The following is a 21866-nucleotide window of genomic DNA, read 5'->3' as shown; positions in this document are numbered from 1 at the left end:
GACCATGTAGGCACTTGATGCCAGATAAGGCATTCCAACGATTATTGGCAACATCTGCTGAAGGCAGGAGCCTGTTTCACTTGGGTAGACCAAGTTGAATCGCACAGGTCTTGCCTGGTGCTGTAATGACATGTCAAGGTCGAGTATGTTCTGTTAGGAAGCTCATGTAATGTAACTGAGAAAATGTATAGTAATGACTTGTATGTATGGGGCCCTTTGTGTGAAGCCCTATAACACTCTGAGGTTTCTGTGCTCAGGGACCAACATGTCTACAAGTGTCTGCCCATTTCTATAGAAATGAATGAAAATAAATCCTGTCTTTATCTTTGCTGTGTCGGGTTGCTTATTGGTTTACTTGGTAACTTGTATTCCACAACTGTGACAAAGGACTGTGATGGAAGAACTGTGACAATGGAGAGGGACTGATGGCAAAGAAGTAATATGGCAAATAAGAAGGACTATGATGAAGGAGGCGGAATGTGGCAAAGGACTGTGAAGAAGGAGAATTACTGTAATGACTAGAAGGGCTGTGATGAAGGCGGAGGACTGTAACAAAGGACTGAGATAAGGGAGAAGGACTATGATGAAGAACTGTGATGGAGAGGACTGTGTTGAAGGAGAGTGATTGAGAAGAAGGAGAAAATCTATAGCAAAGTAGATGCCCTCTAAAGAAGGACTGTGATGAAGCAGAATCACTGTGAAGAAAGAAATGAACTTTGAAGGAGTAGGACTGTGATGAAGGAGAAGCACCGTGATGAAGGACTTTGACTAAAGAGAAGAACTGTCATGAAGGACTGTTACGAAGGACAACAGTTATGCTGAAGAACTGTAGTGAAAGAAAATGACTGACGAGCAAGGACTGTGATGGAAGAGAAGGACTACAATGAAGGAAAATGACAATTTGAAGGAATTGAAAAGCTATGATGAATGACTAAGAAACAAAAGGAACTGTGACAAAGATGGACTGTGATAAAGGGAAGGGATTGCACCGGAGGTTGTGCATAGCAGACGTACTAGCAAAGGGAAAGACTGTGATGGAGGAAAAGGGATTATATATAGGAAAAGGACTTTGACAAATGTATTGAAGGACTGTGCTGAAGGACAGAAAGCCTGTGATGAAAGACTATGACAAAGGGGAAGATCAGTGCTGAAAGACCTACATAGGAGAAGGACTGACAAAGGACAGGGCCTGTGATAAAAGAGAAGAACTTTGATGGACTGTCCCAAAAGGGAAGGCTGGTACGAATGTCTATGCTAAATCAGAATGAATGATGGACCATGTTGAAGGAGAAGGACTGATAATGAATACAGACTCTGTTGAGGAAGAAAGACTCTGACAAAAGAAAAGGACTGTTGAAGAAATGTTATGAACCAGAAGAACTGTGATAAAGGAGAAGGACTGAGATGAAGGAGGATAGTGATGAAAGAGGACTCTGATGAAGAAGTACTTTCATGAAGGACGACCGCAACAAACCATTGTGATGAAGGAGAAGGACTGTGATGAAGAAGGGCTGTGATGGAGAAGGGCTGTGACAGAGGAGGACTATGATGAAAGAGTGAAACTATGACAAAGGAGAAGTCTGAAGCATACAGACTGTGATGGAGGGCTGTGATGCAGAGGAACTATTTCCATGAACTGTGACGAAGGACTGTGGTGAAGGAAAATGTCTGTGATAGAGTACTGGGATGGAGAAGCACTGTGATGAAGGAGAAGGACTGTAATGTAGGAAACAGAGTTTGACAAAGTTCTGAAAAGGAACTGTGATGAAAAAGGATTGTGATGAAGGACTGTGATGAGGAAGAGCTGTGATGAAGGACAATGACTGATGAAAGAGAAGGATTGTATCAAAGGATGTATGTAAGAGAAGGGATGTGATGAAGGGCTGGTGGAGAACTATGTTGAAGTGGAAGAACTAATGAAGGACAAGGACTGCGATAAAGGAGCTGCGCTGTGCTGAAAACTATACAAAAGAGAAGGTCTGTGACAAAGGAAAAGGACTGAAAGGAGAAACCCTATTATGATTCAGAATTGGTCATGAGGACATACTGGGATAAAGGAGGATTGTGACTAAGTAGATGTACCTTGATTAAGGAGGGATGAGATAAAGGAAAAGGACTGAGATGAAGCAGGACTGTGTTGAAGGAGAAGGGCTTTGTTATGTTATGTTAATGTGATTTGTACCGCCCACTGCTACCATTTTCATGGCCTCCAGGCACTCTTTCGGATCTATAATGAAGGACGACTGTGACAAATGTTATGTTATGGCATTTGTAAAGTGCAGCATTCACCAACGAGGGCATTAAGGTGCTAGGCAAAGAGAGTTCTAGGTAAGCAAAAAATAAAGCAGAAAGCACTACATTTTATCAGAGGCAAAAGAGCAGAGTCTTGAGTTGGCGACGAAAGGAAAGATGGTCCTGAACCTGATGCAAAGAAATGGGAAGCAGGATCCACAAGTGTGCAGCACAAACCGAGAAGGAAAGACCTCAGAAGCCGGCACACAGGATGAGGGGGATGGAAATAAAGCAAGAAGAAACCGAACAAAGCGAGCGAGAAGGAACACAACAAATTAATTTCGCCTGACGATAGAAAGGTCCGTTCTTGTAGAAAGCGTGATGGACAATGCACAGGGATTTAAAATGTACCTTGCAAGCAATTGGTAACCAATGCAGAATCTTAAGGGCAATAGAGGCCAAGAAGAACCGGGAAGCCTCCAAAGCCAAACGTGCCACAGAGTTCTGAAGTACCTGAAGATGATGAAGCAGATATTTAGGTTGAGCCAAGTATAGAGAGTTACAGTAGTCAAGAGAGCCTGAGATAAGAGAAGAAACAATATTAAGACAGAGAGAATCAGGAAGAAAGGGGAGAACCTTATGAAGAACACAGAGTTTAAAGTCTACTGCCTGGCATACTGCACTAACCTCTGAAAGAAGTGAGAGAGAGGAGGAGAAGCTTAACTCCCATGTTACTGGTGACGCAGGAGGGGGTGGGTAGAGGACCCAGCTCCAGAGGCCAAAAGGCTGCAGACCAAAGAGAAGTGTGAAGCTGGGGGCCGACCAGGAGTACCTCTTTTTTGTCCCCATTAAGACAAAGCCAATTGCATACCATCCAGGAATGAATTGCCGACAAGCAGGAACGAAAACAGAGAGAGGTGTCAGACGAGGTCAGATCCAGCCGCATCAAGATCTGGGTATCGTCGGCATAGGAATAACAGCAAAAACCAAAAGCTGAATCAGCAGAATGAACAGGTGGATATAGACATTAAAGTGTAACGGAGAGAGTGCCGAGCCTTGAGGTACTCTGCAGAGGAGAAGGAGAGCCGAAGACATAAAAAGGGAAAGAAACAGAGATTGATAGCGATCTGTAAGAAAAGAAACTAACCACTGCAGGACTATGCCAGAGATACCTAGTTGAGAGAGCCTCTGGATAATAATGGCGTGGTCAATGATGTTGAATGCTGCAGAGAGGCCCAGGAGGAGGAGGGAACCCACCCCGACCCCCTGGTCAGCAATCTGGGTAAAATCGTCCACAACTGACAAAAAAACAGATTCAGTGCCTTAACCAGGCCTGAAGACCAACTGAAACGGGTCAAGTCAGCAGGAGCTTTTCAAAAAAGAAGAGAACAGGGGTATAATAAGTGATTCAAGCAGCTTTGTAGGGTAGAATAGAAGAGAAATGGGATGGAAATTAGTGGGAAGATCGGGGTCCTGGCTGGGCTTCTTGAGAAGAGGAATGACCAGCGCATGTTTAAGAGAAGCAGGTACAGCACCCGAGGATAGAGAAAGATGCACGGAGGAAGATACCAGTGGGCAAACTGAGGAATAATCTCCTTAATGACCCTAAGAGGGATAGGGTCAGCAGGAGAGGCTGATCTAAGATGCAGCATAGCTGCAATAATGACGGCCTCAGCGAATACAGGGAACTGAGACCAGAGAGCTGGGAGAGTGGGAGCCTAATCAACACAGGGAGACAGAGGCCCAGCACTGAGCAACAAGAAACATCTGACGGATAAGAGAAATTTTATCCTGGAAAAAAAAGGATAGAGAACCGCACAGAGCCAGAGAAGGGCTAATCGAATTGTCAGGAGGAAGAGTAGATAAAGCATGCACAATTTTAGAAGGAGTTTTAGGGGTGTTAATAGCCACTTCAATAGAGGAGGTGAGGAAATCACACTGATAGCTGCTAGCAGTAGCACCGTGGAAGGCAGACAGGGTAGGGGGAGAATAATCAATTCTCCATCTTCGTTCGGCCTGGCGCTTAAGTACGCGGGGCGGAGAAGGTTGGGAGTGGTGACCACGAGGCTTAGAGGGCCGAAGAGGAGCCAGATTATTGGCCGCAGCAGTAAATGCTAAGGTCAAAGAGGATGAGATCCAATGGGGCGTAAGCAGGGAGATGATCAATGTTGTTGTGAATAATGCCAGGCCGGCAGATGCTATTTCAGCGACGAGCAGGAGGACGTAGTAGAGGAGGCACAGGGGGGCCAGAAAGGCCTTGGTAGAAAAAGGAATGACTATGTGATTGGACCAAGAGATGGGATATCTCGAATGGGCAGTTACCAGGTCTGAAGAGGCAAAAATCAGGTCAAGAGTATTACCTGAAGAATGATTAGGGCCAACAATCAGCTGGCAGAGGCCAAAATCAGCAAGCACGGTCACAAAGCGCAGGCCTTGGAGATCAGAAGGGTCGTTAGGGTGAAAATTAAAATCACCAAGAACAACGAGAGAGTTGTAATGAAGCCTCAACTCAGAGAGGATTTCAAGGTAACCAGGAATAAAAGCTGCATCGCGAGGAAGGGGTCAATAGACCACCAGGAAGTGAAGGGGGTCATTTGGGGGAAATAACCGCCTGAAAAAGGCCAGCTTCCATAAGCAGCGAGTGAGAAAACAGTAAAATTGAGCAATTAAAAACAGAATTAAAAATCAATGCAATTCATGTTTCAGAATGGCATAATTAGCCGGTAATGCCAGGCCAATAACTGTGTGCGAGGAGTCCCTGAACCAAGTCTCTATAAAGAAGGCAAAATCAGACAGGGTCTCTTGTAGTAAGTCAAGACAGTTGGAGGCGTGTGCCACAAGAGAATGTGCATTCAATTGAAATGCATGACGCCCCGGCGAGAGTAGGGACTTAGACGAGGAGCTCCGGTGCCAATTAGCAGGACGGATGGTATCAGTGGGTGTGAGGTCAGCAGCTCAGCACGCGTTTACACATGAGCCTTAAACTGAGATGGTAGTGCGCAGAGGCCGGCTGAGGCACGGATGGGCGCAGATGGCCAGGACTTAAGCGGAACTTTGGTGAAGTTGAGGTGCTCACCCTGCGTGGGAGACTGCTGTGCGCTCGCGATAGGAGGCCAGTAGAAATACTCAGCTGCAGGTCTCAATGAAATGCGAGGACAGACTCGCTGGGTGCTTGCAGTCAAGAAAGAAAAGACAGGCGAGCAACGGGACGAGCCCCAATGTCGCGAGTGAGTCCAGGCAGTCTCAGACTTCCGCAGCGGTTACAAGGAAGTCAAAGAAAATAAATAAAATGTTCAAGGAACAGAAAAAGAGTTAAAATGAAATAAAACGGTAAATAAACTGAAAATGTAGTGCACCGGTAATACGCTTCAGGCAGAGCGTGTAAATGGAAAGTAAAACAGAATAAGGATAAAAACTGGTGTGCATGCAGCAAGAGCAACCTGTAGCACCATCAAAGCCCCTCAAAGGAGAAGAAAGAAGGAGTGTAATGAAGGCCTGCAATGAACAGAAAGGAATGTGATGAAGGAGAAGTATGTGATGAAAGACTATAGCAAAATAGAAGGACTGTGAGGAAGGAGAGCCGTGAATAAGGAGAAGGTCTCCGATGATGGACTGTGACAAAGGAGTGTGAAGAAGGACCATGATGAAGAAGGGCTGATTAAGGACAAGGACTGTGACAAAGGAGGAGAATTGTAAAAAAGGACTACAATGAAGAACTTTAATGTAATAGGAATGTAAAAACGAATATGACAAAGGAGAACTATGACAAAGGACTGTAACAAAGGAGAAGGGCTATGATAAAACAAGGATGATGATGAAAGAGTAGGACTATGACAAAAGCGACTACTACAATGAAGCAGAATGACTGTGATGAAGGGATGTGATGGAGGAGAAGGACTGCGATAAAGGAGAACTCTGACGAACGACTGTGATAAAGGAGCAGGCCTGGGAAGGAGGACTGTGATGAAGAAGATGGGCTGTTATGGAGGACTCTGATGAATGAGAACTGTGATGAATAGAGACTCTGATGAACTAATAGGACTGTGATTCAAGAGAAAAAAGCACTGTAATGAAAAATGAAGAACTATAATGGGGGATGACTGATACTGAACTGTGATCAAAGAAATGAACGGTGAATGATTGATAAAGAAGAGGAACTTTGATGAAAGAGAAGGACTGTGCTGAAAGACTCTGACAAAAGAGAACTGCGGCATAGGACTGAGACAAAGGACTGATGAAAGAAGAGGACTGTGACCATGAAGGACTGTGATGGAGGAGAAGGGTTGTTACGAAGGCAAATGACTATGATAAAGGAGTTGGGCTGGGATGAATGCCTGGTGCAGAAGGATTGTGATGAAGAAGGATTGTCATGATTACTCTCCTCGGCTGGGGCCTCTCTCTGGAACAGCCTTCCTGCCTCCCTGAAACTCGAGGAGAACCATCTCCGGTTCCGGAAGCACCTCAAAACCTTCCTCTTTGCCTCGGCTTTCTCTACCCCTCTCCCTTGCTGATTTCCTGACTGAAAATGCTCGGGTTACCTGGCCACCCTTTCTGATCTCTGGCTCAGGCCCCGTCAATTTCCCTCTTGCACTGCCTCCCTCGCAACCCCTGCACCTGGGGACCGTTGTTCTGTATCCCTACAGTCCCCCTACCAGCACATTTCTCTGCACTTACTTGCCACTAGCTGGCCGTTTATTTATTTTCTTATTATTCCATTTTCCCATGTACTGCACTTTCTCCGCTCCCTTCCCACGCGCACTTTTCCTCTTCCCCCTTCCCATGCACTTGCGCGATCTGAATGACACTTGGCCTAGTAGGATCGTTGTCTGTCCTCCCTTTGTATCCCCCCTTGCCTCGTCGCACCTTGAAACACTTGTGTATAGGCGCGTTATAAATGCCATATCATATTATATCATATTGCACCAAAATGTGTATGAAGGAGAAGGACCATTATAAAGGAGAAGGACAGTGATAAAAGAGGACTGACACAGGACAAGGCCTGGGACAAACGAGAAAGACTGTGATGGACAGTGACAAAAAGAGGACTGTGATAAAGGACCGTGGTGAAGGAGAAGGATTGTGATGAATGAGGAGGGCTGTGATGGAGTACGGTGACAAAGGAGAAGAACTGTGTCGAAGAACTGGAATGAAAGAAAAGGGCTGAGACTAAAGAGGACTGATGGAGGACTGTGATGAAGGAAAAGTACTGTGACGAAGAAGAACTGTGATAAAGGGAGTTAGAGCCTACAACTTCTGGGAAGCCGCAGATTGCAGACCCCTTCTTAGACAAATCTGAAAGCCACTATATACAAGAATACTTTGGCAAAATTGGCTAAGCCATTTTTTGGCCAAAAAGTGAGAACAATGAATGTGCTCATTGTCAGGATGCGCCAAGCAGGCAACAGGTTTACTCTGTGCATTGTAACAAGTGAGCAGGAAACTCAGAGCAATGATGGAAGCACTGTGATGAAGGACTGTGATAAGAGGACTGTGAAGGATAAGGACTGCGATGAAAAAGGTCTGTGATGGAGAACTGTGATGAAGGAGAAGGACTGTAACGAAGGAGGACTGTGATGAAACTTGGCTTTGATGAAGAACTGTTATGAAAGAGAAGGACTGCTGAAAGGCGTATACATAATAGCCTCAGAACAAGTGTTAAACGGGGCAGAAACAAAGACTACCATTATATTGTCAGGATCAAGTCACTTTTATGCAAGAAGAGGTAGTTCCCAGTCCTGAATGGTTTCCCCAGTCAGACAGTGGTAGTGTGCCAGGAATCCATTATAGTGCCACCACCACAGTTGGTGGCACTATGATGATCCCCTCTCATTAGGGGTTTAGTTGAACTTTGAGCAGACTTCTGTGATTTGCCAAAGGGGGACCGCATGCTAGTGCTTATGGATGATTATACAAGATAAAGCACATGATCCCGCCACTGGACAGAATCTTTGCACTGCTGAACATTCCTCGAATGAATGATAATGATGTGTTGTTTATATAGCGCTTTCACCAAAGTGCTTTACATAGAACATATTTACACACACTATTACCCAAACGAAGTTGTTACTTTTTCCGAAGGAGGTAAGGCTGAGTTGGCCTTCCTGGGATTTGAACCTGCAAAATACAGATCTCTGCAGTGGGTGCTCAACCTGTTGAGCTATCTGACGGAAGGAAGCGCTGGGGCTCTCATCAGAGGGCTCTGTTGTGTGGTAGGTGACCACCACCCAAGTGTGTAGTCACAACAGAATATGAGGGCTTTTAACAAGAGCAAACACCGCCTATTTGGTAATGGCCCTAATGCTATTAGAGGTTGAGCGTGGGAACAAGGGGAAGCCTCAACTCGGCTTCCTCTGACACAGCTTGTCCATGTCTCTTTGGTATCCAGTCCTATTATCGCATTTTCTTCATTGTGGCTGTTTTTTTACAGATTTTTTTAAACTGAAAATTGCAGGGCATGGGAGGGGTGTTTGGGTAAGAGAGGGAGTTTTGGGTAGAAGAGAGTGTGAGCCCCCACCAAACGTTTCGTAGTAAAAAAGGTACGAAAATCGACTGCAAAAAAGCTGCAATTAAAAAATATGCAGTATAAAGTCATAGAACCGCCTGCTTGACCAATGCTCAGTGTGTACACAGCACAAAGGCAAGCTTGTAATGCAGCTTTTACAGGAGGTTAGAGACCCCATTCCAAGCTTGCCGATTGGCTAGAGAGCTGGAAGCTGGAAGAAGAACAAAGGAGGAAACAAGGAATGCAGGATTCTACTGTTGCTAGAGCCTGCATTCTAGACTTCCTGATTGTCTAAACAGAAGACAACATGCTCTAATGCTACATAATGGACCATCCTATCACACAGTGGTAGACTGGGAACCAAACATAGCCCTGGATGTATTTTGTTAATGGGGCTGTGCATAGTCACTGTAAAGGTACACATAGCAAACAAGTCCAGCCCCCTTTAATGGGACTTTAAGGGAGGTTGTCACTCCAAGAACATTATTTCAAATGGTGCCCATACACAGAGTTAAAAAGCAGTATAACATAAAAAAACTTAACATATAGCATTTGTTTGTTAAGAATGTGGAAAGCCATACTGGAAGCCTTAGAGCAAATTATTTACTCCACAAGAGTGTAGGGGATGTTGCCAGACAGAAGGAAGGGGAGGGTTGCCTGGGGCACTGGGTAAGAGCATCAGAAAAGCAGGTACCAATAATCTTAGTTTACTCGTGTCCCAATTAAAACTCCCCAGTGGCTGCTTTCAAGGGCTAAACTTAACATGAAAGCAGTGGGAATGTTGACGGAATGTGTGGCTGGGTGCATTTCTGATTATTAGGTTATGAGTGTAGAAGGCATATTATAAGAGTCTAGTAGACGTGGTCCTGACCTTCAGAGGGACCTCAGATAGACCGTATGGGCGGTCATCTTTGCCCACAGCTGCAGTAGCCGACAACAGAGAGTGATGATGATCAGAGAGTGATGATGATCACGATGACTGGTGTATTAAATCCCTGAAAGAAACTATGACTGACAGCTAAGCAGTGGGTGCTTCTGGGAAAGAAAAGAAGCATCAGCCTGACCTGCTGGATGTATGAATGCAGAGTGCCATAGTGACTCCAAAACTACATTTTCCTCATGTGGGGAGAGGGGGGTAGTAGTTAGAGGTTTGCCTGCTGCAAACGTCGGCCACTGTAGAAGCAGAGTGAACATTTATCAGGTATTAAATGCGTGAAGACACTCACCCCAGTTTTAGTCTTTTGGCCTTTTAAGGCGAGCAAAGATTGTCTCGATATTGTGGGGATTCAGAACTAGGGTGCATTAGTAAGCATATAAGTGCCAGTAAACACAGTACGGCAGTTTAGTCCAAGGCTTGGTTTTTACCAGGTCGAATCCAGACCAATGTACCCTGCTGCCCATTCTTCCCATGTCTATAACTGTCCTATCCCATACCTCGGTGGCCTACACGCTAGGCAATAGCATACAGTTATAATGCGGGTGGTGCTTGGGTTATTGGGGGAAAAAAGGAATTGGCCCAGAGGTACCTCATTGGTCTTTAGTCTATCAGTCTATGTTTCTTTGCATTTGATTCTGCTGCTGCCCCCACACAATCCCTCTAGAACAGTGACTCAGCACTTTCGGCAGCTACCTGAAGGGCCCCCATCCATCCGGGGATTCAGCACGGTCATATGCTTGGTCCCAGGAGGAGAGACTGAGCTAATGCAATTCTGCACTGGACTGTTCCTGCAACAGTCTCCCTCCCAAGGGACGGAACGTCTGCATGTGAGCAATTAGCTCATAGCTCTCAACTCACCCGCTTTTGGTGGGTGTCACCCGCCAAAGCCTCTACACACCCGCCCACCCGCCAGCTCATCTGTTTCACCCGCCTTGGCAAAGGTGGGAGCTACGATTCATATTTTTGCCGGGACCCGATTTCGAGATCCCGAAATTTGGTCCCGGCGCGACTCTTCCTGCGCGAATGGAGGCGTGAAAAGCAAGTGTCATGCTTTTCACGCCCCCATTTCCTCCCCCTTCCCCTCCCTGGCGCTCTCCTCCAATGAGAGGATTGTGCCTGGGAGCATTCCCCCCCACCCTGCTCCCGTAAAAGGTCAGCGACATAGAAGTAGGACTGCCGTTTCATGTTTTTACGGCAGTCCTACTTTTATGTTTATGGCCTTTCTGGGTTTTCACCTGCCTTGGTTTCAAAAAAGGTTGAGAGGTATGTTAGCTAGCAATAAAGCTTGCATAACTAAAGTCGAATGGGGGGGCATGTGTCAACCTAATAAACAAGCTTGTTTTATGTATTATATCTTGTAGACAGATTGTATTGTGTATAGAGGTTGCCTTATTCACCTAGTAGGTGAAATCAATTGGCAAGGATGAGCCACCCAAGCAATGTATGCGTGTGTTGCTTTGGGGATGGTTCTGGCATGTGTACTATGATGACTTCCCCTGCCTGGCCTTGGGAACACGCAATGGGGTTGTTTAGAGGAGCCAGGGGACACCCGAACTAGTGGATACTGGACTCAAAGGATATAGGGGGGGATCTCAGACTACTGTCACTAAGGCAGGGGTAGTTACAAGAATGATCACCTCCTATTACATCCACAGATACACAGGACCACTCGGGGGTAGACACAAAGGCACTCAACCCCCCACCCCACACCCACCATCTTTACAAATTCCACAGACAACCCAAGTGATAAGCAATTCCCAAACCCCTTCAGGAGACTTCTTCTCATGAGGCTGTCATGCTAGGAGAGTCATTCATGCTCTCTATTCAGACCAAAACATGCAGCATGGAACATCATGCCTCTGCCTTTTAGGGAATAATGCTGTAACATGTTGAGGGGCCAGACAAGTAAAGAAATCCATTTACTTCCTTGGCGCTGAAACCGAGGGAAACATTCAATGTCGTGATATGCATTTGCCGAATCTACGTAAGTCCTGCAGTGACAATGTTTCAGTCCAACAAGGAAAAAGTGCTTGCACAGAGCGCTTGAATGAGAACGTAAACAGCCCCATTCTCCAAGGTTCACAAGCATCACAGGTTCACTGTAGCAGTAATAGGGAGCTTCCCCTACTTATCAGAGTATTTGCTGACTTCTAATATGTATGTTGAGCACGCTGAATCACCTATATTTACGCATGTAAGGGCAGCAGGGATTCAAGGGAAAGGGAAGGAGACCTCACACCTGTCCATGCCATCACTGAAATCCAAGATGGTGGCAGGGCTTTATGTAATTTCAGGCTAGCCCCTTTCCAAAACACATGACTACCAACACATGGTACAATCATAAAAGAGGATAGCCATCAGCACACAGGTCTCTTCACTAGCCTTAAACACCAAATAGGAGGGTGACATCAGCTATAAAAAGCAGCAAGTTCTGCCTGGCAGTGTAGAGCGTTTGAGTAGAATTTGGAGGAAGGAGTTTGGTGGAGTGTGTCTAGAAAGAGGAGAATTAAGAGAAGATCAGGATGATGGAACTGCAGGTTTTGGGGGAATTCTGGAGGAAGATGAAGTTCTCATCAAAGGAAGAAGAGTTGTTAGGGGAGGCGGTGGATCATCAGAGTAAGCGATTGTTGCGAGAGGACTTAATACTCTCTAGAGAGAGTCACAGTGAAGGAGTTGGAGAAGACATATTAGAAGATCAGCAAAGCATGAGGAGAAAGTAGGTTAAAGCCATTTACATCAATGGCGAAGAGAGAAGGACTATAAGGGGCGATACAACTATTGTACCAGAGGAGATGTGAGGAGAACAGGTATATATAATATGATATGATTCGGTATTTATAACGTGCCTTTACACAAGTGTTTCTAGGCACCAACTCCAGAAAGAGGGAATAGAGGGGTACCAGTATACCACATTGGGCCGGGGCAAAGATAAGAGGAGGTAGGAGGAGGTTTTACACAGTGCAATCTCATCTCACCAGGTTCAGGGAGATTATGATTGAAGAGGTAAACTGAGTCCCAAGGGACTCTAAAAACCTGCAACCTGAAGACAAAGGCAGTGGTTACTGGTTGGACATTCAAGCAGTGGTGGATGGGACCTCTTTAGCTGAAACTGTATGAAGAGACTTTCTTTGTGATTTATGACTGAGGCATTGTTCTATTATTCCGTTGTCATTGTTGCAAAAATAAACCCCTTTTTTGTTGCTCAAATCTACCCTTGTGTTAGCCTGCTTGTGCCTCCCACCCGGCTTCCCTGTCCCAGTACTTAACCAGAAAAGCCTTGAGATGCACTGATAACTCAAATTGTCAAATACTACTAATTTCAATGGCTCAGAGGCCCAGGTGGCCCAAAGACTTAACCAAGCACACCTCTGCTTACAAACCCCTCTTGTGTTGCTGAAGAACAAGCCAGCTATGATACACATCAATCTAAATCATTGTCAATTAGCTGTGACATTTCCAATCAATACTTTGTCTGGAGTACCTGAAGCTAGCTTAGAACATCACATTAGAGGGCTGTGGACCATGTATATTATAGGACAGAATTAATAGTTCCTTTGGACTCTTCAGTCCTTTTCTCTTACTGACCTGACTTCTCCAATGACTCCCCAGATACTGTATGTTGCTTCCTCCACCTATCTCCTCTACAAGCACATGGAGACTATAGTAATGGTAAAAGGCGCTATATAAATAACGACTACAATTACAATTACCACCTGCCTTCTGAGGTTCTTCCTCTGCAGGCACTGCAATAAGTCTCAGCTCTTGTCATGACAAATGTATTGATTCTTCATGAGAGAGTGAGTTGTCTTAGTTAATAGCAAACAGCAGCAGAATTTCTATTGAACTATGATCCTGATGCCTTGAGGTTCTTGATTTTTTCAGACCTACTTCATAATGACTATAGGATCATCTAAAACCAATACCTGAATAAATTACACAGGAGCGCAATAACCAACAAACTCATGGATTACACAGTCAATAGAAAAAAATGTATAATTCGTTGCATTAAGAAGAAAGTGCCTTTCACTCATTCCATGATGCAAATGTAGTGTGTGTATTCGCAAAGAACCTTATCAAATTAGATTCATTCTAATTACAAGGACTGTTGGTGTCCCTAATGCCCTGCACAGCAATGTACATGTGTAAGGGTGGACGATTCAGACGTCAATGCACAGCTCTGTGAAAGCAATAGGGAGTCTTGGGATGTCCGCATGGCCTTCAGTCTGCTTGGGGTGTGTTGGAAAATCTGGTGCATGAAATATACTGAAGGCCATGACCCCTCTCTCTTCTTGCTTGTCTCAGGCCAGCAGTGGTATCAGCATGCGGACCTCAACCCCTGACCTTATTTATTTTTTAATTTTTTTATTAGTGTTGTTTTGGTTAAATTTAACCTTAAACACATTAATAGAGAAAATAATTTATCTTTACACATAATAATAAAAGGTAACTGTCACGAGTCTAGGCGGAGAGCACAGGGCAGAGGCTATCTCTCACTGTATGCAAGTAGATTAAGGGAGATTCCGGAAACAATGCTAGCATATAACACATTATAGGCACATACCAAACTGTTAATTGAAACAGGTATTCACAGGAACTGCTGGAGCAGGCTGTAAACAAGAGACAGAAACAAGAGACAGAGAAAAGGTAAAGACAAGCAAGTACACTGGGCAACATGGATTGATCAGAAATAAGGGCGTGCTGGAATATGATAAGGGTCTCCAGGGATTGAAGGAAAGCCCTTGGGATAGGTGCCAGCAGATTACTCTTAACAACAGTCATACAGCAACGTCATGACTTAGGCGTGCCGAGGAAACTGTTATACTCAGTGCAAGGGTAAAACGGAAAAGCCATAAACTGAGACAGGTACGACTTCAACGGATTAGGTGAAAGCAACAGAAGTCTTCCCTTACCTGATCTGAACGGAGGCCAACCCAGGGTCACACTGTAAAACGGATTCAAGTGGAGGCACCACAGTGGACCAAGATGTATATAAGTAGAAAGCAGCGTAGAAAGAAATAACCAGGTACAGGACAGGATAGGATATCAGTAGGTAGAACAGGCAGGTTGCAAGGCAAGGAGCCCAGAGGAACAGTTCATAAGGCAGAGGAGTTTGGCAAGACTGCCAGGCAGGGAAGCCCAGAGGAGTAGGGTGGCAGGCAGCGGATTGTGGCAGAAGCCACCAGGTGAGAGGCCAGAGGAGCAAGGTGGAAGGCAGCGGAGTATGGCAGAGATGCCAGGCGGGAGCCCAGAGGAGCTGGGCGGCAGGCAGCGGAGTATGGCAGAGCTGCCAGGCGGGAGCCCAGAGGAGCAGGGCGGCAGGCAGCGGAGTATGGCAGAGCTGCCGGGCAGGAGCCCAGATGAGCAGGGCAGAAGGCAGAGGAGTGTGGCAAAGCTGCCAGGCAGGGGAGCTCAAAGGAGAAGGGCAGAAGGCAGCGGAGTGCGGCAAAGCCATCAGGCGGGAGCCCAGAGAAGCAGGACAGCAGGCAGCGGAGTGTGGCAAGGCTGCCAGGCAGGGAAGCCCACAGGAGAAGGGCAGAAGGCAGCGGAGTGCAGCAGAGCCGCCAGTTGGGAGCCCAGATGAGCATGGAAGAAAGCAGCGGAGTGTGGCAAGGCTGCCAGGCAGGGGAGCCCAGAGGAGAAGGGCAGAAGGCAGCGGAGTGCGGCAAAGCCGTCAGGCAGGAGCCCGGAGAAGCAGGACAGCAGGCAGCAGAGTGTGGCAAGGCTGTCAGGCAGGGAAGCCCAGAGGAGAAGCCAGAAGGCAGCGGAGTGCAGCAGAGCCGCCAGTTGGGAGCCCAGATGAGCAGGGCAGAATACAACAGAGTGCGGCAGGGCCGCCAGTTGGGAGCCCAGATGAGCAGGACAGCAGGCAGCGGAGTGCGGCATAGCCGCCAGGTGGGAGCCCAGAGGAGCAGGGCAGAAGGCTGCAGCAGACTGGAAAGGGAGCTGCAAGCATCAACAGCAACAGGAATCAAAGGCCAAAAGAGGATTTCCAGGAAAGGTCAAAAACGGGTAACAGGAGCACCAGCACGAACTCCCAGTGGAAGCAGTTCACTGACAACTGCTTCTGTTCAAAGTGAGCTTACAAAGGCCCTCCCAGCCAGTAGGCCAGCAGGGTGGAGCTGATTGCGCACTCTGGCAGCTGTGTTCAATTAAGCCCAGCCCTGGCTTCAGTAGCCTGCTGCTTCTGTTCAAAGAGAGCTCAAAAAGGCCCTCCCAGCCAGCAAGCCAGCAGGGTGGAGCTGATTGTAGACTCTGGCAGCTGTGTTCAATTAAGCCCAGCCCTGGCTCCAGTAGCCTGCAGCAGTAGCAGCAATGGTTTCTAATCAAATGCTCTCCAGCTCTCTGCAGCTTAGCCTGCAGTAGCTTGGAGCGGGTGAATGCAATCAGGCCCTCTGCAGCTCTTAGTAGCTTGCTGCAAACACATGTATTTAGTATGCCTCCTCCAGCCCTCTGCCTTCTGGACAGCATGCATGTCCCAGAATGCATCTGCTGGTTTAACCCAAGAGTCGGAATGGAACATGCAATTAGATTAGTCCAAAACTGCAGCGCTAAAAGAAGGAAATAAAGGCATAGCCGGATATAGCGGTGCTGGGTGGCGGGCGAGTAGGATCGTAACAGTAACAGTCATAAATTCCTACATCAGTCGTTAAATGGAGGAAAAGGTAAAAACAGACTGTGAAAAACAGTAAGAGAAAATTAATATACTATAATAAAACAATCTAGATACATTCAACTTAATATTTTAAGAACATCTTGCCAGATATAATATATTGTACTTTTCATGAGCAATTCTTTGCCAGAGAATAAATAAGCCCAAAATTGACCCTTACAAATAAAACCTAAATCATGCACTATCTTTGAATATCTTTTGATATAAAGAGACACAAGAGATTTACAGTTGGCCAATAAATGGCTAGCCGTCTCTACATCTGTTCCACACAAGCGACAGAGTCGGTCCTCTACAGGCACATCATACCAAGCGCCAATTTTAGAAAATGTTGATAATTGATTGAATCTAAGGCTTATAATAAATCGATTTTTGATATCGGAGCAAGAAGTACCGACTGGAAACGCTTGCTTAACATAGTTCGAATAGCTTGATTTACTTGCTAGTTTGGTGGCATGGAAATTGCAGTCCCAAATAGCTGCTTTCTGTTTATTTCTGTTAATTTTGAGAGCCAAATTATCTGTAGGTAGACAAGAGCATCCCATCTCCAGTAAAACATCCCATGATTTCATTAAACCAAGCTTTTAGGGCAGATTGAGGACCATTGAGCACTTCATTCTCCAAGAAATATATATGGGTGGGATCCGAATTATCCCTATTCAACAAAATATTCACATGAAGAGAACAGGAGGATATTTTCCGAGTGGTTAGCAAGGTCTGGCCCAATTCACAACAAATGGCTTCCATGGGTATCGATTGTGGCAGCCCCAACGCTGATGTCCACAGTTTTCCTTCTAACACACTCAACTTGGCCATTTCTTTTTTTGTACGCACCTCCAGACTATACAGAATGCAAGGCACAATAAAAGTTCTATATAATTCTAACAGGCCTTCCGTTGAACAGCCTCCTGCTCTCTGAATAAAAGATCCAATAGCCCTGAATTTAGTGTTGGTTTTGTCAATTATGGCCTTAGAGAGTTTCACAACCTCGATTTTATTTGTGATAAGCAAACCTAGATAGCAATAACTGCTTCCTTCTTCCAATTTGACATTTTGTATAGCCCACTTACATTGCTCAATGTTCTTCCTGTTTGCCTTAATAGTCATAATTTTAGTTTTTCTTAAATTCATAGTTAGATCATCGTCAGTTGCGTACCTCTCCAGAGCCACAAGATTTTGCTGCAAACCCATAGCCGTTTGATCAAGGACCACAATGTCACCAGCACATGATACATAAGCACATGATAAGCCGGCTATTGGATGATTAGCAATACGTGGGGGATAATTATAACAGTGCTTCAATTCTTCCTCAAGGTCGCCCATATATATAGCTAAAAAAATGCCAGACTCAACATACACTCTTGCTTTAGGCCATTATTCACCTGGAATGGCTCACTCGTCCTGCCTTCCTGATTAATACCAATTTGAACGCTATTATCATTATAACATGTTTTCACAAAATATAAAATCTGATGGTGCAAATCTCTTTTTACCATCTTTTCCCATAAAATAAGATGATCCACTATATGGAAAGCTTTAGTAAAATCAATTAAACAAAGGTATAAAACACTTCAGAATAGCATTTTCCAATTCAACAATGAATTTTATAAACAGATCAGAGGAGTGGCTATGGGCGTGAAATACGCGCTCGTCCTCGTGAATTTGTTCATGTAAATGTTTGAGGACAAGTACGTGTATACTGATCCAGGGTACAAGACACATGTTGTCATGTGGACCAGGCACATCGACGATGTGTTCCTAATCTGGAAAGGAACAAAACTACAATTGGAAGAATTCATGGGAAGAATCAATTTAGATCCAGCAGGAATTGAGCTCACTGGGACCAACAGTGACACCAGCATTGATTTCCTAGACCTGACAATCTGCGTGGCTGGTAATCAACTACTAACTAGGACATTTCGGAAGGTAATGGAGGTCAACTCCACTCTGTAGGCGAGCAGCTGCCACCACGAGCCGGTGAAAAGAAACATTCCCAAAGGGGAATTTATTAGAGCTCGGAGGAATTGTGCTGACAAACAGGTCTTCATGCAGGAATGTGCTCTACTGACCAGACGGTTCAAAGCCAGTGAATACACAGAGAAATGCATAAAAACAGCACGTGACAAAGCACAGAAAATGACGAGGGATCAAACTCTGACACAAAGAGAGAAGGATAATCAATATCCGGACAAAGTCAAATTTATAACTACCTATTGTGCAAACAGCCACCAAATAAGAAAGATCCTGAAAAAGAACTGGCGCTTGTTAAAATTGGATCCTCAGATTAGAGACTTTGTAGATGATGTTCCATCTTTAATCTACACGAGAGCAATAACTTTGAAGTCCAATTTAAGCCCTTCATTACTTCCAGCGAACAAGAAAGTACCAATTGGCACATGGTTGCAACAACACACGGTGGGTTTCAGGAAGTGCGGCACCTGTTCAATGTGCCGGCATGCAATGGACAGTGCAGGTATCTTCAAGGACATACATGGAATTCACATGAAGATTACGGAAAATATTAACTGTCGGCCCAATTATGTAATTTATGCTATCATAATTACCTGCAATCTGATATACATCGGAAGTACAATCTGTAAATTACGGACAAGGATCCGTGAACACTTGTCTTCGATTGGCAGCCAAGACAGCTCTTTACCCCAAGCCCACCACTGGCTGCAGAAGCACCAGCTTTGTGAGAAAAAAGAAATAAGATTTATTGGTCTCAAGAAAGTCACCTTAGGACCCAGAGGTGGCAACAAGGAGTGTCGCCTAAGACAAGAGGAAGCCAAGCTAATATGCCGTTTTGGAACGGTAGAAAGAGGCCTGAACACTGATAATGAGATGACATCTTTTTATAGGATATGATGAAGGTGGACATAAATAATTGATTATACTGAACTGAAATCTGATGACACACCTGACTTGTTTTAATTGAGATGTGATGTAAATGAGGAAAATAATCAGTGAATGTAATTTGGTTCATTATAAAAATATGCTGAGGACCAGTTCAGGTATACAACTATACATAATGAACAGTAACTGTAATAAACGACACAATCAATTCATTTTTCCTACTAATGACCATAGCCATGTAATGTGCCTAATGACAAAATACACAGTATTACCAGATCCAGATTTTTATAATCACCGGTCATTGTAAGGGCAGCTGGCTAATCTGTGTACAATCCAAATGTATACAGCACCATTAGCGTATTTAGTGTGCAGAAAGAAGGCGAGATGTAGTACATTGATTTTCGTCTGAGAAAACCGCATTTAAATTGCCATTTTAGTCACTATGTTAATTTGTCCTACTTTAATGAGTTAAGTTCACAGTGAATCAGTTTCAGGTAAATATTTGAGGTTATTCTTCATGATTGGGATTGTTACATCATGCCGTCCCAACATTACATAGACAAACTCCCAAAACATGGCGGCTAGAATAGAAATCAATTAGGGACCTCGCGATCACCACGGCAACCAAAATCAACAAAATGAATGTTTTTCTCTGTTCGCGTGCAAACGCAGCAGAGCAAGAGATGTGGAAGGAGGGATCATTTTCAGGTAAACCCTTATCTCCGTTCAGAGACCCTCCGTCGAGCAGATCTCTTAATGTACCGATGCGCCCATATGTAATGGCAGCGGGAGCCCGAAAACTGTAAAGAATGACATTTTTACACACAATCTATTAGTGATGATGAATATGAGGCTCACGGCACCTGCCGACTGTAATTAACCAGGGAAACAAAATCAAACCACCAGTATTATGGGTTCCATGTAATAATGTCTCCACAAAAATATCGCCATACAAAAATATCGCCGTAAAATTGTCGTTTTTTGTGGTGGCATTTTTGCATGGAACATGCGGGGGACACCCCTGCAACCCCCAAAATGTTTTTTTTTTTTTTTGCCCCTATCGCCACATATATGGTCACCCAAATAATATCGCCACAACATTTTCCCAGCAATATTATTTACGGCGACCATATATGTGGCGATATTAATACCTGATACCGTATTAGGGTCGGGACAACCTTTATTTATACTAAAATTAGTACGAAATTCACATCCAAATATCGGAATAGATGAGATTGAAACAGCGAAATGAAAAATTAATGTAATTGCGTAAATGACAAATAAATCTTGAAAAATACAACAGGGGAAGACTAAATTCAATACCATGAGACATATATTCAAGATGAAAGTTATTAAAACACCTGATTTAGCTGCAACAGAATAACAACTGTAATTAGAACACCGTACAAGATACTGATGTGAACTATGTTTCAATTTAGGAGGGATTTAACTCATGAAAGAGGTTTTCAATACAAAGACTGAGACCATAACATGAGAATTTAGGTAAAAGGTGGTGTCCCACCTTGGAACTTTCAAGTTGGTTTATGGACAATGTATAATAAGGTCAACTTTTTTAAACATATTATACTTATGCATTAATCATAATGAGAGACCACTGTTTCAATCTGATCAACTTCTGCACAAAGTGCTTAACGTATGCAAACACATTTACTATAGTCCATAACATCGACGGTATGATGTGTAATTGATCTTCTGGATTTTATTAATGACAATTTCTTTAGTTTTTATTTACTTTTTCTGAACTTCCCTAACTACCCCACCCTGCCCCCATCCCACCTCTCTCTGGACTGTACACTAATTATTATGTGTGGCATTTACACCTTTAATTATAACATGTTATCTATGCAATTAACAGAATTGTGGTTTTCGGAATTTTTACTTGTATTTTGGTTGTTTTATGATTTGCTTAAATAGAATGGCCCCGATTTGAAAAAGGCAATGTGTTTGCTGAAACACGTGTAATTGCAAAGGGCTAACACTTATTAAACATGAATTGGCACAATCATAATTTGGGATTTAGCACAGTTCTTTATTTTTGGCGCATTTCTATTTGTGGAGACAACCAAGTTGCAATTGCATCAGACGGAGCTGAGGAACCTATGTTTCCTGTCGATTCTTCACATACATGCGACAACACTTTCAGAACTAGAGGATATAAGGGTGCAGGGTCCATAAAATTGGTGTGCCCTAAGTAGTTCCTCAAAACGTTATCACTATATCAGGTTCAAGGTTCAATTGTTCTATAAATAAGGTCGCAGATTTTCTGCGTTCTAACAAAAAAACGTTTTTACCTTGGTTATCCTGGCTTTTCCCCATCAACAATAACAAATAGTTTGATTCACAAAAACTGCTAATACATTTTGCGTATAATAATGTTCTTTGAACCTGTAACGCTCACCTGGTTCCCACGGGGGCGCTGGTCTAGTCTGGATTGCTGTGGCCTCTTCTAGCGTGATGCGCAGGACCCGGAACACCGATTGGACAGGACCTCCAAATCATGCTTGCCTGGCCCAAAGGAATATCCTTCTGCAGATGAGAAAGGGGATTAACAGTCTCCAGAATAGTGTGCTAGCTCCCCCCTTGCCCGCTTCCCCCTCCGTTCCTCTCTAACTTCCTCCAAACCCCGGTTTAAGCTCACCTTATGGTTTGGA

This window comes from Ambystoma mexicanum, chromosome 1p (genome assembly GCF_040938575.1).
Source record: "Ambystoma mexicanum isolate Mex_15411 chromosome 1p, UKY_AmexF1_1, whole genome shotgun sequence".
Classification (NCBI taxonomy): Eukaryota; Metazoa; Chordata; class Amphibia; order Caudata; family Ambystomatidae; genus Ambystoma; species Ambystoma mexicanum.
Note: the sequence above shows the minus strand (reverse complement) of the source record.